The sequence below is a fragment of the Polypterus senegalus genome, chromosome 12 (genome assembly GCF_016835505.1).
Source record: "Polypterus senegalus isolate Bchr_013 chromosome 12, ASM1683550v1, whole genome shotgun sequence".
Classification (NCBI taxonomy): domain Eukaryota; kingdom Metazoa; phylum Chordata; class Cladistia; order Polypteriformes; family Polypteridae; genus Polypterus; species Polypterus senegalus.
Window position 1 is genome coordinate 67,863,661 of NC_053165.1, and position 6,364 is coordinate 67,870,024.

General features: G+C 40.4%; 1 protein-coding gene across 4 annotated transcripts in view; it reads right to left on the bottom strand.

Annotated features, from left to right (window-relative positions):
• piwil1 (piwi-like RNA-mediated gene silencing 1) overlaps positions 1 to 3,617 on the bottom strand; it is a 61,606-nt gene extending 57,989 nt beyond the window's left edge. Inside the window, exon 1 of one of the 4 annotated variants that reach the window (XM_039772671.1) lies at positions 3,552 to 3,617. The gene's annotated coding sequence lies outside the window, so the exon portion shown is untranslated. Of the gene's footprint in view, positions 1 to 671; positions 700 to 3,551 lie in introns of those variants that run through there. The other 3 variants (XM_039772668.1, XM_039772670.1, XM_039772669.1) reach the window with 3 other exon arrangements.
• Positions 3,618 to 6,364: the final 2,747 nt, after the last annotated feature.

The following is a 6,364-nucleotide window of genomic DNA, read 5'->3' on the forward strand; positions in this document are numbered from 1 at the left end:
TATTCATTTCAATAGGCTGTGTACTTTTACATTTCTTACTATCAATACCAAGATGACAATCCCTTCAGCTTTTTGAACATGGTGAGACTGGACAACATTTTACAGCTTTGGTGTAAAGAAAAAAAGTAAAACCTGAGAATTATAAAACGGTTAAAAGGTATTTTGGTGTGTTGTTTCATTGTGTGGTGGCACAGGCCACTAAGCAGACAAACCAGATGTTATAAACATCCATGAACAGGTTTTTAATTGCTTTGTAAGCTGCATTTCCTATTTCTCAGTTGGCACAGAACTTGACAAATGCACAGTGGTTTAACTGAACAATTACCTGCACAGTTTTTATTAACCAAGTATGAAGGTGAATCAAACAAAGAAAAAATGTTTATGCAGTCGGTAATCCTACTTGAAGAGTTCAGTTTCCTTTTTCACTTGAAAGAAGACAGACACACACGAGTGGAAGAAAACCCTCAAAACTTGGTAAAGTTAGTTGGGCTTATGAACAAAAAGGATTCATGAGTTCATCTCACCTCCTACACAAAAACACATCCTCCTGACATACAGATTTCAACACATCAGGATTCAAGCATGGTTAAGCATTTACAAGCTACCATTTTTTTCTAATTTTTTTTTTTTTACATTTGTATAGTCTCATTCTTATTTGTATAAAAACATACCTTTGCAGGGAACCAATTAAGTCAAAGATAAGCAAATCATATGGAAGGACCCAGCTCGTCACTTTAAATATGATGTTGCAAAAAAAACTTTTGAATATGCTGGTCAAAAATACAACAAGGATTTAATGATCTTTTCATTTTCGGGGCTACATGTCAAGGATGGGGTTGTTACAATATAGACCTTTATTAAAATGTGATATTTTACAAGTAAAATTTCAAGAAGTTCAATTGTCAAATCAAAGTAATATCTGCTATTTACTCAAGAGCTTAGATTAAGCTGATACTGCCTGGTCTGAAGATTTGAACTGCATCAATAAATAACAGGAAAGAGATCGAATTAAAATTACAGTAAATAAAAGCTATCCAATCTTAAATGCACTTCAGTTTAATGTGCTTTGATCATATCCTAATTCAACCAAAACTGCTCATTAAATGTCCCCAAAGCAACATCTAACCTGTCATCAATATAATTAAGGTCCTGCACCACCCAGTCACTTTTTGGGTAAAAACATTTGTACATGTCCATTAAAATAGCTGCCAACTCCCAAAAAACATTACTTGAAGCAATGCAAGTTGGGATAAAAGTGTGCCATAGAAAGCAAGTTGTAAAATACTATACTAGTGTTTCTTATTAACTTCTTAACATTTTTGGCCATGGGCCGCAGTGTTTTATGTTTTTGGTCAATGATGACCCCAGACAACACATTCCTTTGAAAAACATTTAAAATACAGTGGGGCAATGATGCTCAAGTGCAGTGACAAACGAAACAACTAGCAGGAGAGGGGTGGCCCCCTTGGAGTAGCAGCCACAGTGACAAAGAGAATATATCAAAGATCAAGACTCTTGGCATCACTAGAGTAATGATAAACATATATTAAGTGTAACAAGCATGCATGGGTGGGTGGAAAGTGTGAGCTACTCAGCCAATGGTGGTGCACTGATACTTAACTTTACTCAACTGCAAGAATCCAAATACTGTAACTCTGTTACTTAATGAAAATTAACATTTCATGATAACTGAAAAGGACCCATGTTCAATCCGTTTATTTTATTTGCCTTTTTAATTGTACCCAAAGAACTATTTTACAGAGGGCTCTTTAATCAGTAAGCTACCTTCTAAAAAAAAAAAACTCTGCAACCGTCAACAGAAAATTAAAATTTCAAAAAACGATTAAACAATGGAACAGCTCAAACTGGCATCACCACTACTTTGAAAAAGGATTCACCAACTGTAACGTCATACACTGAGATAATAAAACTTGGTACTTGTGTACTAAACAAATGGCAGTGAATATATATATATGTACACATAATATATGTTCCAATTGTACATATGAATTTCTATAATATTCCAATTACTGTAAATTTCTGTATATTTTTTTATCCCAATAAATATGTCATGAATTCGTCAAAACACTGCTTTTCCTTTATTCCCAGTACCTAAAACTTTACTGGCTGTATACCCCCATATAGAATAGCACAAGGGATTTTCAGGTTGTTACACGCTGCACAGAGACCCTTCTATTAGTTATGCAGTGGGCTGCTAGGTGGATTTGTTGGAGACAATTAAAACATGCACTGTAACAAATTCTAAGTCTCAACTGTGGGAATCTAGATCGTGTAATGGCAGCACCGTCCTGTCTGTCTTAAGATCCACACTCACACTGGTCCTAATACCCCAATTAAACTGCTCGGATATCTGGACTTGAACCACGGTCACCGTGCCTTCGAGGTAGCGGTGCTGCTAGCTGAGCCATCTACAACACTACTGTGCGTGTGTACATCGTTGGCAAACCTTCCATGGTGATGCGATATGCTTCATCTGGATCGTCCAGGGCCCCTTTAATATAAGGATGTCATTTTTTCATTTTTAGTATTTGAGTACAGTGGTCACCGGGCATATAAAGCTGGGGAATACGGCATGCCGTTTTAATATGGCCTTGCCTACTGTAATTACTCACAAGACTATTTTAGCGAATTAACTACAAACCGACCCCGCTCTCCACCGTCGCTACCCTCCGTTTCTAAAACTGCGGCGTCTACTCACAAAAACTAGCTGAACTCCATAACTGAAAACACCCTACACGAGCACTGATACGCGCTTCAACATCACCGATCCGAAACGGACTGAAGTGAGGATTTACACAAGTAAAAGCGGAGTTAGTCGCCCGCTACCTATACTTGACAGGGACAAATGCAGAGGGACGTTTACTTCACTTCAAAACTTTACAACTGTGACGTCTATTTTTCTTAACACCGGATGAGTTTCGCCTTCTGCTCGACCGTTGACGTCTTTTACTTTTAAAGTAACTTGTTGCTCTCCACGGGTCGCCGTTTTTCCAGCGGCAGCAGGGAGAACAAGTGCGTCAAAATGGCCGCTGCTCAGTAGCGGACGGTGTCTTAACGAAGTTTTCCGATTTTTTTTGACGGTTTTCATTTCGTCTCGTCAAACTGCGTTACACTTCCGAAAATTACAGACGTCTACAGCGTATTTGTCGGCCATGTCCAAGATTGTCTCTTCGCCCATCAACTGTCGTTTCAGTAAAGTGCATTTCGACTTTATTCGACGGCAGTCGACGCAAACATTCTACAAGTAACGGGTTTTTCTAAATGCTAAAAAAAACTCGCTAAAATAAATAGGAACTGTCTTTCATTTGTTTTAAAAAGGACCGCATTAAAAGGACATACAAATTCAACTGCTAATGTTTTAAACACGTGCAGTCTTGAAAGCATTTCACGTCATGTAAACCATTTGACTAAATATAACGTTTTAAAACTGTTTTATCATTTTAGTAAAACACTGCATTACTTTTTGAAATTATAAAAAAACCTAAACTTTTAAATTTCACAAACGCGCGCCATTAAAACAAAACGTCTACCTTGTGCCTCAGTCAACGTCGAAGTGTCGCTTCTTCTCGGCGCTAAGCCAACACGCCCATTGTGGCGGAGGGATACAGCGAATCCGCCCCGGCAGCCATTTTGTATTTTAGCGCTCCCATAAGCGGTTTTTAAATCACTGCACTGTAGATACAGTATACTGTGCAATATACAGTGTATGTCCAAAACGAGAAGCGTGTTCTCTAATCGGTGATTTCACTTTATTACAGTTGGTGTTCCGCCTCAGAACGTTTTGTCTTTTTACCATCAAGTACTGCGATCGGTATAGGACGATTTATTGGACCAGCTTCCCCGAATTAATTCGAACCTCTTCGCATTAATGTAAGTGGTCAGATTCACTTAACAACAACGCGTATTCATTTACTTGTGATTTAGGTGTCTATTGAGATCTATATTACTCCGCACATGTCCAGGCAACCTGTTGTATGGACCGCCGGGTCAGATCGGCCACTTGTGTCACACTGCAACACTTCAATTCGTCCTGAAGATGACAATCTGAACGCTGCACACCTCGGCGATGGCGGTTTAGAGACACGTACAAAATGCACGTTTTGAAACATAAAAAATCAACCAGCCCCGAACAGCAGGAATCAGGCTGAGGGGCTCGAAAGGACTGGCTACAAATGTGAGGACGGCTCCACATCTGTGTAATCTTACATAGCGCAGTTCCTGTTAGGTGGATTCAAGCACAGTGAGCAGGCGACTTCTACCAAGTGTTCTTCTCTGGTTCCTCTGTGTTATGAGACCAGTCCAGCCTCAAGTACTTGTAGCGGTGCACCACCTTAACGCCCACTCCCTGAACTGTGAAGTCTCACAGAGGCTCTTTGGTGCAATGAAAGACAATAAGCAATTCCTTGGTTTTGCAGATGTTAAGTTGCAGACCATTCTCAAAGTTCTCCACCCAACTGCTACCCCCTAGAGCAAATGTGCCTTGGAATATAAGCTCTCATCAAAATTTTCCTTCTGCTAAAGGCAAGTTTAAAACTGGTAAGAAACCTGAGGTTCCTAAATTTCCACTAGTACAGTATCTACTGCTTAAATGACACTCTTCTTTCTGGGTAAAGGCATCTTTAGTGTATCCTTTTGAACCTAACTAGGAATACGTCCAGTCCCCAATCACTGCCACCAAGAAGCATTTCTGGGTCAGGACCCCAAGAGAGCAGACTCACCTCCCAATAGCTCTTTCTGGTGGCACTTGCAGACCTCAACAGGAGGTCCCTGCAGAACCACAGCTTTTAGGCTGCTCTGCAGTGATCCAAACAGGGGCTTAAGTAAGAAGGGTTGCTGCCCTATAGTATACCTGGAAGTGACATTGCCACAGGGGGTAGCCTCCCAGTACCCTTCATTCCTCCGGCTGAGGAAGATAATACCATCCATCCCTGACAGGACACCAACCTGGCTACATCATCCAGTCACCTGGCTAGGACCATCCCTATTTTGGTAAGTGAACAGAGGTCCAACTTCTTCTGGATGCCCATCTATCCATTACAATTAATATCAAGAAATACAGTAAAAATATTCAAAAGCAGTAGATAATAAATAACATGCTTCAGGCATCCACCAATATATGCAGTGGTAACGATGGTATTTCTATCCCAGGTGCCCTCCTTGTGGAGTTTGCATGTTCACGTGGAGGTCCTCTATGTGCTCTTGTCTCCTCTCACAGCCCAAAGACATGCAGATTAGGTGGACTGGTGATGCTAAATTAGCCCCTGGTATGTGTGTGTGTGTATGTTCACCCTGTTCAATGCAGAATATGATAGAGGATGACATCAAACTGTTCTGACTAGCGTAATCTGGCGCCTTGTCCAGGGATTGTTCCTGCCTTACATCCAGTGGTTCCTGGGTTGGCTCCCCACTCTGGATAAGTGGGCTTGAAAAATGGTTGGAGGGTCGGAATAGCACCTTTCATTTATTATTTTTTAAGGCTGGCATGGTGATTAGTGCTGCTGCTTCACTAACCAGCGGTCTATGTGCAGTTTGCATATTCTGCTGCAGTGTTTGTGGCTTTTGTCCCACAACGTAATGGCATGCAGGTGAGGTCAATGGCAATTCTTAAATGGCCCCCCCATGGGTGCCTGTTTTAGAGAGCCCAGCGGCAGACTGATGCCATGTCCACACTTGGTCCAACTGTTGCTGCTGTGACAGACTGCAGCCCTACATGACTCTCAGATGATTAAAGCAGATTTGAGAATATTATGGTATGTTTACAAAGTCACTGTTTTTTATATCTTCTCTTCCATGGTATCATTCCTGCTAAGTGGGTCACTATGAAAGCTTCCTCTCGTACAATGATGGTGATGATGAAGAAAGACCAACATCATGAAGGCTGAAGGAAGACCTGACTCTTTTAGCTTGGCATAATCTACTTGGAGCTCTGCCATGGCTGCTTACTTTGTCTTTTAGTAATGATAGAAACAGCCTGAAATAGTTGACCATTGGTTTCCTGATACTTTACAAACCTTACATTTAAAAAGGTCTGTAAACATTTGTATCTGGTTATGTATTCAAAGATATACATGTATGTATATATATATATATATATTTGTATGTATATATATATAGTTTGCATGTTCAGAGCTCCTTCTCTCCTTTCTGTTACAAAGATTGTGTTACTTTGTGTTTTCTTTTGACTTTCTTGTGGATTGCGCTACAGTCTATTAAGAGAGTAAAAAGATCTGAATTTTAAAGAGAACTGCTGTTGTTGATGTTTGAAGGCTGCCTCTAGAGGGCAGCGCAGCCATATTTATAACAGTTCTGTGAATTAGTCTTCATTCTAAAGATCCCCAGCAGG